This window comes from Adiantum capillus-veneris, chromosome 12 (genome assembly GCF_014529385.1).
Source record: "Adiantum capillus-veneris isolate H3 chromosome 12, ASM1452938v2, whole genome shotgun sequence".
Lineage (NCBI taxonomy): Eukaryota > Viridiplantae > Streptophyta > Polypodiopsida > Polypodiales > Pteridaceae > Adiantum > Adiantum capillus-veneris.
Window position 1 is genome coordinate 113,974,429 of NC_140942.1, and position 20,305 is coordinate 113,994,733.

The following is a 20,305-nucleotide window of genomic DNA, read 5'->3' on the forward strand; positions in this document are numbered from 1 at the left end:
CATGATGGACTCAAGCCAAAAGGAATGTGGAAAAGCTTGACTTTTGACCATACATCGTGCCATTTTCGTAAGTGACCTATTTGTCCTCTCAGCAACACCATTTTGCTGAGGCGTATAAGGCACTGCTTTGGTGTTTTATCCCATGACTAGACAAAAATGCATTAAATTCATGAGACATATACTCTCCCCTTCGATCAAAATGGAGGGTGCCCATAGGACATTTTGAGGCATTTTCAGCCATAGCCAAAAACTGTTTGAAGCACATATATACATCAGACTTCACTTTAAGCGAAAATACCCATGCATACCTGGAGTAATCATCATTGAAAGTCACGAAGTAAAGGTAACGGAGTTTGCATGGGCCCACAAACATCACTATGCACAAGCTGCAACCTGCATGTAGCCCCAACTAAACCATCCTTTGGAAACTTTGAACGTTGCATCATTCTTAAAATACAGCCTTCACAAACATGTTTGAAAGGTGCTTCAAGAGGTCGAAAAGAAGCAATCATCTTAGATTTTTGCAAACACAGCAAACTAGCAAAATTCAGATGACCAAAACGTGCATCCCAAAGTTTTGCATTTGAAATAGCCTTTGAATCCACAACTCCATTTGCAAAATTCTGCCCACACTTGTCATACAAAGTGAGCTTATATAGCCCACAACATAAAATGCCAGATGCAACAATTTCATCATCGAAATTGAGATAATGTACAATACATTTGTCATCCACAAATCTTACTACAAGACCAAGTCTAGCAAGTGCAGATACAGACAAAAGATTCTTCTTGATCCCATGTACATGAAGTGCATCAACAAGTGTGAAAGAACTGCCATTTGCAGTAGTAAGCACAATCTCTCCAACTCCCTGAACCAGATTAGAGGCATTGTTGGCACAAGTAACTGAATTCCCGTGAGGGACAGACTCAAGATAGGTGAAAAAATCACGATGTGAGGTAATGTGCTTTATAGCACCAATGTCAAAATACCACACATATGCATTTGCAGCAACTAATACGCGTGCATCATGGATAACAGAATTATACGTACACTCTGCACTAAAAGCCCATTCTACATCAACATCAGCTTCACTTTCTCCTTTCACAGAAGACTCAACAATAGCTGCATTTGTAGTGGATCCAACATTTGCAATGGAACCACCCTCTTTCTTCTTAGCCTCTTTGGCCTTCAACTTATGGCACTGCTTGATCAAGTGATCATTAGATTTACAATAATGGCAACGCATCTTATTTTCACCCTTATCACCACAATTTCCAAACAAATTGCTACCAGCAGAAGCATTAGGAACATGTGATTTTTCACTCACAGAAGAACCATAGGGTGAAAGCATGTTAACGTGTTGCGCTTTTTTGTGCTAGTTAACATATGCCAACAAGCACATCTTGTAAGCATAACACATGGATAGAACATTCATGTTTTTTCAAGTGTGTACGCCACCATCATGAACTATACAAAGTGTAATACTTGGACTTCAAAAAAATGAATCGTAATATTTTTAAAATCTCTAACAGTTAAGCTCAGTCGTTATGTTGAGGTAGTGGTGTAGTCATGAAGCATGGAGGGAAGCACAACACAGGGGCCACAAGTCAGAGGGAGGGAGAAAAGTGATTGACAATTGCAAGCAGGTATGCAGTCAGAGGTTAGCAGTCAGCCCAAGTGGAGGATAGCTCACCATTGGAGCCAGCCACCTCCGATAGCAATCTTGATAGTACTCCACCGAGAAGGAAGTCGAGGGGCAAAGGTTCTATTGATTCTCCTCCGCCCTGCAAAAGATTGAATGCTTCTAATTCCCAAGGATTTCCAATGTCAAAGTACATGCATGCAGGGAAGGGAAAGCAGGACTCAAGTACTCTCTCTCTCTCTCTCTCTCTCTCTCTTCAATGAGGGGGCCACATTTGGAAGTTGTAAATCAAGCAAAGAATGACACATTTCTCCAGCATGCCCCGACTACTAATCTGTTAGTGAATCCTCTCACCATGAGAAAATTGTGTTGCTAAGCATATGCTGCAATCAACACAGAGGACTATGCATTCAGCTTATATGCTTATTTTTGTAGTAGCCCCTGGCTGCAATCTAGTTGTGGATTCTCTTACACTGATCAGGTGCTTGTGCATTGCCTTAGGCATTCAAGGTGCATGCTTAAATGATTGCATCTAAGGAGAGCCTGCGCAATTGCCTGTGTAGAAATTACTTGAAATCCCTATTCTAGTGGGGTTCTATAAGGTTTTATTCTTATAATCGTGTGTGGTGTGTAGGCCGATGGAAAGCTCCCAAGCTGAACATCCCACTGTAGGAAAAGTTTTGTGTAACAACAGAAGAGTTTAATGTTGTCCATGCCCCTCCATGGATGCTCATGTAGATTAGTAGGATGATACAAGACTCCTTCATCCCCACTGCCCTATGAACGATAGCTATGGACACTTTTATAGAGTGTATAGGAGGGTACGCGATGGGACAACAAGCAACGTGTGTACTGGTTGTGATCTGTCACTAGAAGTACATGAAATCAATGCAATGGTCAAAATGCCATGTGAGCATACCTATCACCTAATCTGCTTTGTTGCTGCATGCTCCCTGGGGACCGAATGTAGAGCTTCCACCTGCGAGCAGAGTATACCAGCTGAATGGTGTGGAAAGGTCATAGGGCAAGGACCTCCAATCACATAGAGTTCTGGTAAGATAATGTTAAGGAATAGTTATCCAGCCTTGATTCTTACACTAGCCCTGTGTATGCTAGTTAGCATAGAAGGTAAGCTAGTTAGCTTACTGGGTATGGTGTCTAGCATATTGTCTATGGTAGTTGTCAAACCTAGTTATGCTAGTTAGCATAGAAGGTATGCTAGTTAGCTTAGTGGGTATGGTGTCTAGCATATTGTGTATGATAGTTGTCAAACCTAGTTATGCTAGTTAGCATACTATGAAATATAGCTAGCATACATTGTCATGGTGGTAAGCATATGCTAGTTAGCACAGCTAGTTATCCTAGCTAACAGATTGTGAATACTAGTTGGCATTTTTTGTATGCTAGTTAGCATATTGTGTATGATAATAAGCATACATTCTATTCTAGTTAACAAACTATGCATGCTAAATAGTGAGGTGGTCCGGGGTGGGCAACAAGAGAGGAAACCTCTAAACACCCCTTAACGCTCCCGTGCTACTCAATTGGGGATGGGAAAACCACTAGCACAACAAAACAACAAACCCACAACTAAACCCAAACAAGATAGGGGCACCACCTAGTTATGGTATGCGAACTAGGATGCAAGAGTTTTTTCACAGCCAAGAAGATACACCACAAAACACACACACAAGCAACCTCACACCAAGACACACACAAAATGGACTAGAGAGAGCTAGAGCAAAGGGAAGAGAGAGAGGAATGGATCTTGCGTAATACCTTATTTGTGACTTGCAAATGGAGATGGTTCGTTATGATGCTATCATAGAGCTTGTACAAAACTCTCTCAATGCTTAGTGATTGCTAAACATTGCCAAAACACACACACTGTCTAAGGGTGTGGGAGACCTCTCACCACAATACCCTCTTACAATGGACACAAAATTGGCAATGAAAAACACACTAAAACACTTTCTAAAATCAAGATTAACTGATAGAAACTCAAAATACACAAGTCACCTTGAGTTCACCAAACCGTATTGTACAAATGGAAGGACGAAGATTTGAACGTCGAACGCCTTTGATGAACCAAACCTAAATTTATTTATAATGAAGGAGCATATACAATAGTGGTTTTGAGATTTTTGAAACTCACGCTCTCTCACTTGCAATGTGTAGCTTGAAAGCTTCTCTCACACCAAAATTGAAGCTTATGAAGTGGTTGCTACGTCTAAGTCTCTCCTCACGCATATAGTGTTGGGGTGCTATGTGAGATATTGGAGGTTGTTTTACAAGAAGGAGAGGGGCCTATTTATAGGTTGGAGACCCTCATTAAGATTATTTGAAAATCCTAAATTACAAGCTAACAAATAAGGATTATGATTTTTTTCTGAATATCAAAACATTGCGGGCCTTCTTTGTCTGCCTGAGTCATGGATGTGGGCTCAAAAGAGCGCATTATTGATGGTAGATAAAGTGAAAGTAGAGTTTTAAGGCAGGAGAGAGAGAGAGTTACTATGCACATGTCTTGAGGTGAGGTATCTTTTATGGTTAGGTCAATGGCTATTTTGTGTTAGTATGTTAGTGTTAGTAATCATTAGAAAGTTAATGATATATTTACAATGGGTAGAATGAGGTGGATGGTTGAAGTAAGATGGTTGAATGTAGTGAGGAAATCCTTATGATGGTGAAGCTTGAAGAAGTACTTACTTGTGTAGATTCTCAAAATGACTATCGATCATCTTCTTCTTCTTCTCTTCTTTATGCCACCGCCGTCAAGGTTGATTACCGCGATGAAAATGGCAATTCGATTGATGAGATTTCTCAATTTGTAGAGGTTAAGCATGGTTTACAAGCTGAATTTTATATATATAGAGAAGGGGTAAGATGGAATTGTACTTTGGAAGTTATAGAGAGAGGCATAGAGATGGTGTATGTACACGTAGAGCTCATATGAGAGCTATAGAAGTAAGAGGAGATGTTAATGGTGAAGAAGGTGAGAGAAACCATGAAAGGTGTAGGTTTGAGTGGGAGATTGAGAGGAATGAGTGTGTGTGTGTGTGTGTGGAAGTGTGGAAAGAGGTGAGAGAAGACTATGGGCTACTTGTGAGAAAAGTGGGCAGACTGGGGTCCATTAAAAAAATCCTAGCTCACCGGTGGCTGCTCCAAAAATCACCAAAATGTTTGAGGTGATTATTCCGCTCTTGGTCCACATTTTTTTGTTTGACCACCGCTTCAAATTCGCAGTGGAGATGGATATAAAAAATCCCACCAAAATACTTGTTTTGCATCACAAAAAAGTCTTTAGTGGCCCCCCTTTTGTTGAATTTGCATATGGCTCCAAAGGTGAGCCCCTCCTTGCATGAGAGCATGACCTAATTGATTCTTAGGGGTTTGAAAATATGCATGGTTGTGGGTTTTGCATAAATATAATACATGGATATGATGGGAAAAAACAGGCTAGTATATATAAACTATTCATGGAATCTAGAATCGTGTCAGCTATATATAAATATAAAATGGAAAAATGAGATATATGAAAATGTAAGGAATCAAATGAGGGGACCCTCATTTGTTTTTATTGAAGTATATTTATTTACAAGAGATAAGAAAAAATACCTCTAGGAAATAGGAATTTAGTGAAAGGTATTTTTGAGGTTTTTCCTTGGAGTGGATTCTCGCCCAAAAATAAGAGAAGCTTGCATGAAATGATTCTTTATAGAATACATAGGTAAGAAAAATTATGGTAATGGTGAGTAAATGTACATAGCATATATAGGAAAATAACGCACACCTAAGTAGAAATATTTAAATAAATACCAAAATAATTATGAAAACTCCCTATATTTAAGCCCTATGTACAATGAAATATTTACACACAAATCGGCCATAATATATTTAATTTTTTTGATTTTATTTATTTTTTTGGCTCAACTAGCCTAATGACTAGCTAGCTAAGGGATTTAAGAAGATATGGGAAAAGCCCCCTAACTCACACACGTCTATGTACAATGAAAGGTAAGAATAGCCACAGTGTTTAGGTGATTTTGGTAGGGTGGGGTAACTCACTATGGCATTCACGGAGAGCCGAAAAATGGATATCATTAGCCCTCCTCCAGGATGATGGTATATTCATGTACCAGCATAGAGCATCTTTTCCAAAGAGAGTACTTCAGAGTCCTTGATGAGATCTTCATTGTTTGGCCCCTCAGCATTTTGGCTGGAGTTACACTCATGATTCATGGAGCAATACTTACATGAGATAGTGGCCTTTTGATAGATCTTTGGTAGATCCTTTAGTAGAGGGCGACTCAAATAGGGCCTTAAGCGATACCAGTTTACCTTCCTAGAGTGCTCTTTACCATTCAAGTCCATAAGCTGATAGTAACTTGAATTGAAAGCTTTCTTGACTATGTATGGCCCTTGCCATCTAGTTTTAAACTTGGCATCAAAACGATTGTCAAACCTTAGCACAAGCTCTCCTTCCTTGATGCCTTTGTCCTTCAGTTTCTTGTCAAGATTTTCTTTTGCTTATGTGGCTTTCCTCTTGTAGCACTCGTAAGCTGCTTCTCTTTTCCACTCAAGCTCCACTAACGTAAGAAGTCGATCCATCCATACGTCTTGATCATCTTGTGCACCTTTGCCATGAAGCCGCATTGTTGGAATTTTGAGCTTGATAGGCTGCAAGGTCTCTTGACCATAGACCAAGTGAAATGGTGTGAACTCCGTGGCTTCCCTATATGTGGTTCGACATGCCCACAAGGCACCATCCAAGAAGTCATCCCATAATTTTGTCTTGTTTTGCACCATCTTTCTAATGATGCCTGCAATGACACCATTAGACTTCTCCACCAAACCATTTGACTGTGGATAATATGGTGTGCTATGACGATGTAGAATGTGAAGCTCTTCACAAACTTCCGTGAGTAAACCCTTCTTGAACCCCGGAACATTATCCGAAACAATCTCTAGAGGTGTGCCAAATGTACAACAAATATCAGTGTAGATAAACCTGCTCACTGTTTTCCCATTTACCCTTGCCACACTTTGAACCTCTAGCCACCTAGTCATATAGTCCACAGCCACTAGAATGTAGAGTTTACCATTCTTTGTTCTAGGCAGAGGACCCATAACATCAATGTCCCATTTTTCAAAGGGTCCATTTGCAAGCACTATTTTCCTCAGGCCATGCACCGACTTTCTATTTCCATTTATCTGACAATTATGATAGCTTTTACACCAATGTTGGACATCCGCATGCAAGCTTGGCCAAACATACCCCGCAAGCAAAATCTTCTTCACAGTTAATTCTTGGGCAAAATGACCACCACATGCCTCTTCATGCAAACCTTTTAGAATGGCTGGAATTCCTCAATAGTGGGTACTCTTCTGCACACTTGATCCTTCCCTCTTTGATAGAGGGAGCCTTCTAGGAAGAGATAGAAACTTGCCTTCTTCATGAGTCTCCTCTTTTGAGCTTTAGTGAAGTCTTGTGGAAACTTGCCCTCCAAAATGTAGCCAATAATTGGAGCCAATGACTCCAACCCCTGGTGTCTTGGTTGCTTGACAATTGCTGCCACCATGATGACCTGCACTTCTTTGTCAACACATGTAACTGCTTGTTGTGCAAGTAAATCGGCATCTTCATTTTGTTTCCTAGGATTATGATATAGTGAAGAAGATCTTAGGCATTTGGGCATGCAAGAATGAAAGCCTCAAAGATCAATAAGAGCCTTTGCCTTTGAAGGATCCACCTCAATACCTTTATAGGAAACCTTGTGACCAAGCAAGATCACTTCATCCTGACCTATGTGGCACTTGTCTGGGTTGAGTTGTGACCTCCCATGTCATAAAGTTTTTTTAAACCTTATTCTACTTTTGTAGATGCAATGATTTTGGGCTATAAATACATAAATCATCAATGAACACCCTAATTGACTTTCCAAAAAATGCTTGAAACACCATGTTCATGAAACGTTGAAAAGTTGCAGGAGCATTTGTCAGGCCAAATGGCATAACTATAAAAGTATAACAACCCCAAGGAGTGATGAAGGTTGTTTTCAATTGTTCCTCCAATGCAATCCCTATTTGAAAGTAAACTGAGTAGCCATCACACACAGTGTACTTCTCATGACCAGCTACCTCATTTAGTATCTCATCCTGAAATGGGAGGGAAAAGTGATCTCTTTTTGTTGCCTCCTTGAGCGGATGGTAATCCACACACACCCTCCACTTGACGTTGTTCTTGGGAGTGACAACAATGGGAGAGACCCACTCTGAATCCTCCATTGGATAAATGAAACATGCTGCTAGAAGGTTTCTTACCTCCTTGAGTAGAGCCTGCTCCTTGATGACTCCTAGCCTTCGTAGATTTTGAGCTTTAGGTTTGGCCTCTGGCTTTAGCTCGATCTTGTGTTGAACATCATCTACTCCACGCACGTTGGTGTAGTCTTTAGCAAAAAGCTTAGGAAATTTCCTTAACACACCTTTGAACTCCTCTCTTTCATCCTTTGTAAGTGTTGTAGACAACATACCTTCTAACATTCCTTCATCTTCCACATTTTGGTTCTCTTGGGACCCTACCTCCTCCAAACCTTGACAAGAGGTCTCTCGGTTGGTTGGCTTAAACCTTACCCCCATGACTTCAATGGAAGACTCCTCTTCAGTAATGCTGCGGCTACTTTCTTCTTCTGAAGTGTTATCGGTCCAATCTTCTTCCATCTCACTTTGAGATGATTCTTCATGGAGATCCTCTTGGCATTGCTCCTTCATGTCAAAGACAACCTTCTTATGATTGTCATTCCTACAAATTAATTTTCCACTCTCCCAATCGTGCAAAGATCTCATTTTCATTAGCCATGGTCTTCCTAGGATAAATGGATAACCACTTTCCTTGGTCGACATAACATAAAAATCCACCGCCTTCTTAATTCCAAAGGCGTCTACAAAGACATTTTTACAAATGCCTACACACCTAGCCTTGCTATTGTTTGCCATCTTGACTTTGAGTTCAAGTGTCTCATGGATGTGCATGCCTAGTCTTTGCATGAATCCCTCTGTCATGATGCAAATTTGTGCACCCCCATCCACTAGACCTTTCTCAACCAATCTCCCTTTGATGTAACAATCTAGCACATGTGTAATGTCCTCATTCATTTCAGCTTGTGCAATTTTTACAACAGGTACACTCTCTTTTACCTTTCTCCTAGTGCTAACTGCCCTTGTTAAATCCCTCCTAACTTGTGGACATAATGCAAGAAATTGAGGCCATGAGATATCAGGACCCTTACCTCTCATGTCTTCCAACAAGTTGTACGGAGCCATACCATGTCCAAGGGGAAAGTCTTGGAGGTTAATACGACGTCGAGTCCTCTTGGTTTCCTTGGTCTCCTTTGCCTTCTTTTCTTGTCCATGGTCACTTTGTGACGTAACTCCTTCTTTCTCCTTACCTTTTCCTCGGCCACGCTTAATGCCATTTGCTTCCAGGTCAACCTCCTTGGATTTTGTCACCTCTACCACATGCACATTTGGGTCTGGCAAAGGCAGAACTCCTTCCACTCCTCGTGGAGGTGGTCTTGCTCCATTTGGCCTTTGTAGAAGCCGTGGTTGTTGCTAGTTCCTTCACCTGCATTCATCACTGGGTAGTTCAAGTTAGGTTTCCCTGGCTCCCCATGGGGCCAAGGACAATATACATCCCATGTCCAGACTGTCCGCAATTCCAACATTGCAAGACTCTCCTAGGTCGTGGTGGCTCTCGCTCTTCTGACTTCTTTGCTTGTCCCTTGGGACCTACAATTTGTGCAAGGTGAATTGAAAACTTACTTAAGGATTCATTTAACTTTTCAATTACCTTCGCTGTTACCTCAGGAATCTCTCTAGATGTTGATGCTTGCAATTTTCCCTTAGGTCTAGGACCCTCTATTGGAACCTCTCCCCTTAGGCACTCGAGTTTTCTATACTTCTCAACAGCCCTAGTTTCAGCTGCATCAAAGGTAGCAGGTGCACCCACCTCAACTTTTATCTTGAGTGTGGGAAAGAGACCAACTATGAATCTCTCCTTCTTGAGGAACTCTGCACCATCACCAGGGTTAGCAACATTTCTCATCCATACAGCCCAAAAACGTAGAAACTCTTGTTTATACATGTAGTAGTCATCTAAGTCCTTTTGTTTGAGAAACAATGTCTTGCCATAGCTTTTGAGTGTTTTGGGGATCAAAGAAGTATCTCTTGAAATGACTCACAACTTCCGTGTAATTCCCTTTAACTTCCTCAGGCAAAGAGTCAAACGAAGTGCTAGCATCTTTCCTAAGGACCACCTCAAACATTTCTACACATTTTGATCAGTTACTATCCTCTTGATACGGCAAGACATCTTGAAATTTACTAAAAATAATTCTGCATCCTCTCCAGGCTCTCCAAAGAAAAGAGGATATCCAGACATTTGGCGTTGGCTCTCCATTGAATTGATTTCAAAGTGACTCACGTTTTTGTTTTTTCTTTCTTTAAAAGATTTACACAATAATATTTTCTAAATTGCAATCTATTCTACAACAAAATAAAAATATTCACATCAAATGACCTATGATAATCAATAAGAGGTAGGATGGCAGGGTTTTGTGACGCAAGAATTTCTGCTACTCTTTGGGCACCAAACATGAACACCATATGTTGTTGAAAATGGATTTTTCTACTAGTTGCAATGTTTACTCTAATGTGTGGAGTTAAATAGAAGGGAAAAACCTCTATTCCTGGGCCATTATCCATGGTCTATGCATGCCCTAATTCTTAAAACAAAACAAAAATATAGACGTCCAGACTAAGGTCGTACCTAATGAGAGGCAAAATAAAAGGTCGTACCTAATGAGAGGCAAAATAAAAGGATTTACTGAAGCGTTTATCTCGGCCAACCTAAGAGGACCTAAAATTTTACAAATTACACGTTGAAATTGCAACTTAGTACTAACAATTATGTGTACCTTTTGCCTTGCAATGGGAATGAAGGGATCATACAAATTCTCGTGATTCATGCAAACTTCTTGACTATGCTAAAGGTTGATCCTACACAAAATAACACAAGCCTTCCTCCGTGGGGGCACCAAAATTGAGGCGGTCCGGGGCGGGCAACAAGAGAGGCGACCTCTAAACACCCCTCAAAACTCCCGTGCTGTTCAATTGGGGCTGGGGCAAACACAAGCACAACGAAACAACAAACCCACAGCCAAACCCAAACAAGATAGGGGCACCACCTAGTTATGGTATGCGAACTAGGACGCAAGATATATTTTCACAACCAAGAAGATACACCACAAAACACACACATAAGCAACCTCACACCAAGACACACACAAATGGACTAGACAGAGCTAGAGCAAAGGGGAAAGAGAGAGGAATGGATCTTGCATAATACCTTATTTGTGACTTGAAAATGGAGATGGTTCGTTATGATGCTATCGTAGAGCTTGTACAAAACTCTCTCAATGCTCAGCGATTGCTAAACATTGCCAAAACACACACACACTGTCTTAGGGTGTGGGAGACCTCTCACCACAATACCCTCTTACAATGGACACAAAATTGGCAATGAAAAACACACTAAAACACTTTTTAAAATCAAGATCAACCGATAGAAACTCAAAATACACAAGTCACCTTGAGTTCACCAAACTGTATTGTACAAATGGAAGGACGAAGATTTGAACGTCGAACGCCTTTGATGCACCAAACCTCAATTTATTTATAATGAAGGAGCATATACAATAGTGGTTTTGAGATTTTTGGAACTCACGCTCTCTCACTTGCAATGTGTAGCTTGAAAGCTTCTCTCACACCAAAAGTGAAGCTCATGAAGTGGTTGCTACGCTTAAGTCTCTCCTCACGTATAGAGTGTTGGGGTGCTATGTGAGATATTGGAAGTTGTTTTACAATAAAGAGAGGGGACTATTTATAGGTTGGAGACCCTCATTAAGATTATATGGAAATCCTAAATTACAAGCTAACAAATCAGGATTATGATTTTTTTCTGAATATCAAAACATTGCGGGCCTTCTTTGTCTGCTTAAGTCATGGATGTGGGCTCAAAAGAGAGCATTATTGATGGTAGATAAAGTGAAAGTAGAGTTTTAAGGAAGGAGAGAGAGAGAGAGAGAGAGTTACTATGCACATGTCTTGAGGTGAGGTGTCTTTTATGGTTAGGTCAATGGCTATTTTGTGTTAGTATGTTATTGGTTTGTGCGCTCCTTGCCGCATTGTCGAAGCAAGGGACTTGCCGATACACCGTGTGCGAGCCACAAATGGATCCAAGCACACAACAAGACTAATCTAGCAAGCTCAAGAGAGCAAAGGGTGTGTCACTCACCGCTCTAGGCTCGCCTTCGTGGTGGATTCCTCGCCGCGATGAAGAAGAAGCTGCAGTTGTGCCGCGCTCAACCGCTTCGCCGCCGTCGTGCCTTCGTAATGCTCGATCGCACACACACTCTCCCTCTCTCTCTCTCTCACATACACACACACACAAGGAGGTGAAGAAGAAGAAGATGGAGATGGAGATGGAGCAAGAGCACTCTTCTATTGCACAAATGAGAGAATGAGTGAATTTTAGGTTTAGTTGGCTTTTATATGAGCTCACCCCATTCACACTTGGGCGCCCATGCTTAGCCAACTAATCCCTTGAATGTCCCAATTAGAGTGCGTCTCTCATTTACGATCACTCTTACCCTTTTTCTATTGGTCCGACAAGCCCGGTACCTAACTCTACCAAATACATAATACACGTCCGTCGTAGGTGATGGGGTGTCTGTGAGCCGTGAGGGTTAACATGGTTAGTGTTAGTAATCATTAGAAAGTTAATGATATATTTACAATGGGTAGAATGAAGTGGATGGTTGAAGTAAGATGGTTGAATGAAGTGAAGAAATCCTTATGATGGTGAAGTTTGAAGAAGTACTTACTTGTGTAGATTCTCAAAATGACTATCGATCATCTTCTTCTTCTTCTCTTCTTTATGCCACCGCCGTCAAGGTTGATTACCGCGATGAAAATGGAAATTCGGTTGATGAGATTTCTCAATTTTCAGAGGTTAAGCATGGTTTACATGCTGAATTTTATGTATATAGAGAAGAGGTACGATGGAATTGTACTTTGGAAGTAATAGAGAGAGGCATAGAGATGGTGTATGTACATGTAGAGCTTATATGAGAGCTATGGAAGTAAAAGGGGATATTAATGGTGAAGAAGGTGAGAGAAACCATGAAAGGTGCAGGTTTGAGTGGGGGATTGAGAGGAATGAGTGTGTGTGTATGGAAGTGTGGAAAGAGGTGAGAGAAGACTATGGGCTGCTTGTGAGAAAAGTGGGCAGACTGTGGTCCACTCAAAAAATCCTAGCTCACCGGTGGTTGCTCCAAAAATCACCAAAAGTTTTGAGGTGATTATTCAGCTCTTGGTCCACATTTTTTTTGTTTGACCACCGCTTCAAATTCGGAGTGGAGATGGATATAAAAAATCCCACCAAAATACCTGTTTTTCTTCACAAAAAAGTCTTCAATGGCCCTCCTTTTGTTGAATTTGCATAGGGCTCCAAAGGTGAGCCCCTCCTTGCATGAGAGCATGACCTAATTGATTCTTAGGGGTTTGAAAATATGCATGGTTGTGGGTTTTGCGTAAATATAATACATGGATATGATGGGAAAAAATAGGCTAGTATATATAAACTATTCATGGAATCTATAATAGTGCTAGCTATACATAAATATAAAATGAACAAAAGAGATATATGAAAATATAAAGAATCAAATGAGGGGACCCTCATTTGTTTTTATTGAAGGTATATTTATTTACAAGAGATAAGAAAAAATACCTCTAGGAAATAGGAATTTAGTGAAAGGTATTTTTGAGGTTTTTCCTTGGAGTGGATTCTCGCCCAACAATAAGAGAAGCTTGCATGAAATGATTCTTTATAGAATACATAGGTAAGAAAAATTATGGTAATGTGGTGAGTAAATGTACATAGCATGTATAGGAAAATAACGCACACCTAGGTAGAAATATTTAAATAAATACCAAAATAATTATGAAAATTCCCTATATTTAGGCCCTATGTACAATGAAATATATACACACAAATGGTCCATAATATGTTTATTTATTTTGGCTTAACTAGCCCAGTGACTAGCTAGCTGATGCTTTAAGAAGATATGGAAAAAGCCCCCTACTCACACATGCCTATGTACAATGAAAGGTAAGAATAGCCACAGTGTTTAGGTGATTTTGGTAGGGTGGGGTAACTCACTATGGCAATTACGGAGAGCCGAAAAACGGCTATCACTAGCATAGAGAGTTTCCCAATTAGACACAAAGTATGCTAATCAGCATGTTAAATAAGCTAATTAGTGCACAATGTGCTAACTAGCAAACAAGGTATGCTAATTAGCATACCCTGTATGTTAGTTCGCACACAAAATGTGCTAACTAACATACAGGGGATGCTAATTAGCATATTTAATATGTTAATTAGCATACTTTTTATGCCAATTAGAACACTGTGTATGATGGCTAGCATGCAAGTATGCTAATTAGAAAAAAGGTATGCTAATTAGCATGCATAAGCATACATTTTTTTATAGTTATCATGCTTGCATGCTAGCCATCATACACAATGTTCTAATTAGCATAAAATGTATGCTAATCAACATATTATATATGCTAATTAGCATACCTTGCTAGCTAGTTAACAAACATGGCTAACAATGTATACTAATTAGCATACTTTTTATGCTAATTAGAACATTGTGTATGCTAATTAGCATATATAATATGCATTTAGCATACTTTTTATGCTAATTAGAACATTGTGTATAGCCATGTGTGCTAAATAGCTAACAAGGTATGCTAATTATCATACTTTTTATGCTAATTAGAACATTGTGTATGATGGCTAGCATGCAAGTATGATAACTATAAAAAAAGGTATGATAATTGGCATACTCAATATGCTAACTAACATACCTTGTATGCTAGCTAGCATTTGGTGCATGCTAACAAGCATTCAAACTTTAGTTAGCATACCTTCTTTGCTAGCTAGCATAATGTGTATGCTTGTTAGCATACCTCTATGCTAGTTAGCATACATTTTGAGCTAGCATAATTTGTATGCTAGTTAGCATACCTCTTTGAGAGTTATCGTAATGTGTATTTTAGTTAGCATGCACAATATGCTAACTAGCAAAGATGATATGCTAATTAGAAGAGACGTTATGTTTATTAGCATAACTTATCCTCTAGTTAGCATACCATCTATGCTAGCATACATTGTATGCTAATTAGCATACAACTGTGTATGCTAATTAGCATACCATTTATGCTAATTAACATAGCATGTATGCTAATTAGCACACCATCAGTAATAAGCATACCATTAGCATACACACAATTTTGCCTATTAACATTTTATGTATGCTAATTAGCATACATTCTCTGCTAGTTAGCATACACATTATATTCACACTTCCTTGTTAGCATATTTTGTATGCTAGTTAGCATATTGATCATGGTGGTTAGCACACTTTGTATACTAGTTAGCATAGTTAGCATAGGCAATATGAATGTCTACAGGATATAGATGCCTACCATACATGGAATGCTACTTGTCACACTATGCATACAAGCAATCATAATGGTATCGATGAAAATTAACGGGTGAATGGAATACACAGGTATCAATGATGCATGATGCAAACCTGACAAGATGCCTGTCAATCAAAGGAAAGAAGAGAAGCTCTATAATGATGAATCTGATGAGCTAGATAGACAACATGAAAGGGCAGATGTAATGCCACAACATGCGACACCGCACGAGGCTACTGCAGATGGTAAAGAAACAGATGATGATGGTGAAGATTTTATCATGATTACTTATCCCAAACCCAAGCCCCCTACAAATGATCAAACAAGTGTCTCAGAGGAAACAGTTGAGAGGAAGGTAGGAGTGCTCAAGAGGAAGATTTCAAGACTGACAATGGGCTGACTCTGCAAGATGCCGAAGATGACAGTCGCCTATAGGGTTTTGTAAACAAAGTGAAATTAAAGAGAAAAGGTGCCCTGGAACAAATTCTGGAAGAACCTGGGGATGAGAAATGTGCTGCCCCTCCGAGCACTCTGGATGACATAAACGAATGCAGCAAAGGTGAAAAGAAAGCCATTCGCTCACGTGCTGGCAAGAAATTATGCTAAATCTGTTCCCTTTTGTGTCCAAGTTATGTAGTGTTAGCAAGCTCCACACCCTGTGGCATGTATCTCTCTAGATATTTATAATGGAAAAACTCTTTTTAATACTATTTTATTGTGCAACAGTTCAATAGTTTTTGCTTGTCCTTTATGATGTCTTTATTCGATACCATTTCAGTGTCACATGGCAAGAGAAATTGCAGTTAGTTTCCCTACATGATTTGAATTATGCCATTGCATGAAAAACCATACGAAAGCGGCGTATTGCCAAGGCTAGATAGCTACAAAAAGAAGAAGCCAAGATTGAGAAGCGCTTGGCTAGCTATCTTAAACGCTTAATGAAAATTAATGAGTAGTTCAGTTATGTTCATCCCTCGGGGGAAGTAATTTTTGCTAAGTGGTATGCACTGCCAGACCCAATATGCGTGCCAAAGCCATTGCCAGACGAGGGGCGCGCTTTGGTTCTTGATTTTAATGGCCTATTTGTTCAAGTTGTAGAGCCAATGCACGGTGACATTCCCCCTAAACATGCAAGGAAAATGTGTATTTTGTCTCAGAGACAACCACAAATTTTTGGATTGGTGCCTCCGATTTTTCCATGTGTATATATGGAGCACCAGCATGGAACTTAAAGTGAATGCAATATTAGAAACGGTATTCAAAGAGCAGCGGGCTAAGCTGAGAGGTGTTTCTACACAGAGTCATTGTAATGGCCAGCCTTGGCAGATATATAATAAGCCTGTATTCTTGAAGGATTTGAGATTTTTTTGGAAGAACTGCAACTTTGGGCACCAAAACAGTGTAATTATTGACAATAGTATGTACAAAGTGTGCTAAAACCCTGAAGGAAGTTGACTTGTTACTCCTATGATAGAGGACCAGACCAAAGAACAACGACAAAACTTCCTGATAGATACTTTGAGCAACTGGCTGTTCCTATGGCTGCAATCAAAGGATCGTGCAGCGTATACATTTGAAAATGCGTTTGATACTGCCCCATATTTTTTTTCACAACAAGTTATCAGGAAGCTGGAATTAGAAATGCACCGGCGGAACGAGGCCCAACGTAATGAAGCCATGCGTAGGAGACAAAGGGAGGCTGATGAAGAAGCTGAAAGACATAAGAGAGAGAGGCTACATAGGGAAAAATTAGAGAAGCAGCAACAAGAAGAAGAAGAAAGAGAGTTGCAAGAACCAAAAGCTCAGCAAAAGAAGAAGAAAGAGAGCAAGACCCAAAATCTCAGCAAACAAAGAAGCAAATGGACACTGGGCAAAAGCGAGTGTACAAGTGCGCTAAACCACGATCTTATCCAGAGTAGGAGGCTCTCTACAGTTTTGTAACATTATGAGGGAAATTTGTAAATTGTCTTTCCAATGTTTGTAACTATTCCGACATTCACTTCAGATAATAATGATCAGATCCTGTACTATTGTCTTTTTGAAGACAATACTATGTGTACTGTTGGCATCTTGTAAACATTGAATTTGTATACATTCTCGTTGGAAATCAACAAAGGTATGCTAATTAGCATAATGTTTATGCTAGTTAGTAGATTGTTTATGCTAACATAGCCAAAACAATATGCTAATTAGCATATCATGTATGCTAATTAGCATACTCACAGTAGCTAATTAGAATACATTCTAATTAGCATACTGAGCATTTTTGTTTGTGCTAAATTCCAGTCAACAGCATACCATACAAGAAGCTGCCATGTTTTCTCCTTGAAACCAGCAATGGTATGCTAATCAGCATACTGTCTATGCCACCTGGCATAAAAAATATGCTAAGTAGCATACATGGTATGCTAATTAGCATTCCTTCAATTAGCATACTGTGGATTTGTGTTTTTGCTAACTTCCACTCACAGCATAGTATGCTAATTAGCATACACAGTATATAGAAATCTGCCATTCCTTCTTGAAACCAACATACAATATGCTAATTAGCATACACAGTATATAGAAATCTGCCATTCCTTCTTGAAACCTGCATACAATATGCTAATTAGCATACATGATATGCTTATTAGCATACACAGTATACAGAGAATTGTTATCTCTTCTCCTTAAAACCAGCAAAGGTATGCTAATTAGCATACTATCTATGCCTACTGGCATAGACAATATGCTAATTAGCATACCTTCAATTGGCATACTGTACATTTTTTTTGTGCTAACTTCCACTCAATATAGTATGCTAATTACCATACACAGTATACACAAAGCTGCCATCCCTTCTCCTTGAAACCATCAAACCTATGCTAATTAGCATACACATGATGCATAAACCTGTCATCTCTTCTCCTTGAAACCAACAAAGATATGCTTATTAGCATACTAATTATGCCAACTGGCAAAAATAGTATTCTTATTAGCATACATAGTATGCTAACTTTAGCATACCTTCAATTAGCATACTGTGTATTTTTGTTTGTGCTAACTTTCACTCAAGCATAGTATGCTAATTAGACCACACAGTATACAAAAATCTGTCATCTCTTCTCCTTAAAACCAGCAAAGGTATGCTAATTAGCATACTATTTATGCCAACTGGCATAAACAATATGCTAATTAGAATACATAGTGAACTGAAAGCTACCATCTCTTCTCCTTGAAACCAGAAAAGGTATGCTAATAAGCATACACAATATACAAATGGCTGCCATCTCTTCTTCCCTAAACCAACAAGGGTATGCTAATTAGCGTATTGTTTATTCCAATTGGAATAAATAGTATGCTAATTAGCATTCCAGTAACAACATAGTATACTAATCAGCATACAGAGCATACAGAAAGCTGCCATCTCTTCTCCTTGAAAACCAGCAAAATTATGCTAATTAGCATACTATATATGCTAACTAGCATATATAAGTTTATGCTAATCAGCATAAACAATATGCTAATTAGAACATTGTGTATGCTAACTAGCATTAACAGTATGCTAATTAGCATACCACTTATGCTAACTAGCATACCCACAGAACACAATTAGCATACCTTCTTATTATCATATTGTGCAAGCCACTGGCCTTCTTTGTACACATCTTTCCAAACCCTGATGCCTTTCTTATAAGCTGGGTGTGCCTTCTTTTACAGTTTCCAATTATATTTGTGGGCTACCTGCCCAAACCATATGGAGTCCTGCTGTTAAAAGCGTAAATTGTAAGAGACCAAAGGAGGCGGACTTTGAGCTTGTTTGATCACCTATCTAGAGTTCTACATTTTCTTGATGATCTTAGATCCTCTATGTTTAGTGAGACTATATTTGTGGGCTACCTGCCCAAACCATATGGAGTCCTGCTGTTAAAAGCGTAAATTGTAAGAGACCAAAGGAGGCGGACTTTGAGCTTGTTTGATCACCTATCTAGAGTTCTACATTTTCTTGATGATCTTAGATCCTCTATGTTTAGTGAGACAGGTTGTACAAATGATCTCTCTTAAAATGAGATCCCTCTGTGATAGACACCAAAGCCATGTATACACAAAGCACACAAGAGACACAAGAGACAGAAGATACCCAAGTTTTTGATAAAACTGCATTATCTCTAAGCAAGAAGTATATTGAAGATGCAATGATTACAACTTAAAAGCTGAAGGGCATGCTATTATAGATTGCTTCATAGCTTTCTGAGATTGTGTACACCTGCTGTCTCCTTGGGATGTGCTCCATGGGTATTTTCATACATCATACCAGATGTGAAAGTACATGGACGATGGGCTCCTTGTGGTCTAGCTTGAACATGTATGCATCCAATTGCTTGCAATACAGACCTTGCACAACATATGAGCCTCTATCAATTGCATTTCCCCACTCATCAAGGTACCCCTTCTCCACCTTCTCCTTTGCTGCAACACACTTGACCAGGTAGAAATCCACATCCTCGACGTTGGTCGAAGCATCTGGATTTACAGCAAATGTGTCGCCAGCACATAGAGTGCCACTCAACACATCATGATGACCTTCGTATGTGAAGTCATCGTAGGCGGTTGCTTCATCTTTCGGTTTAGAATCTAACACAGCCTCATCAAGTAATGGCAGTAGAGTATGATAATCCCAAGGCTGCATGTGAGCTTTATTGACACAATGATTCCATCTTCCATGCATCACAGAAGCATGCCAAGGGTCTTGTTGCAAGGGAAGTTGGATCCCCAAGGTTGTGACCACGAAAAGCATGCAGAGAGCGATTTTTGCCCACAGTGGAACAATTCCACTTCACCTCCCTGTTCACTTCCCCCTCTTTAACCTCCCAGAACACACATGCACATTCCCTTTCTTTTGAAGGATAGTGTGAAGGTGCTCCTTGTGACAGGCTGGCTTGGCAATAAGCAACCACATCAGCTGCACACCACAAAATAGCTCCAATATGTTTTAGTTGTTCATGGGTCAAGGTTCTTTTCACAACTGCTCTTGCACCATCATGATCTCCCTTGTCGTGCCTTGATCC

General features: G+C 39.7%; 1 pseudogene; it reads right to left on the reverse strand.

Moving 5' to 3' along the window:
* Window positions 1–19,443: 19,443 nt before the first annotated feature.
* Window positions 19,444–19,965, reverse strand: LOC147446341 (uncharacterized; annotated as a pseudogene).
* Between the last annotated feature and the right edge of the window lie 340 nt (window positions 19,966–20,305).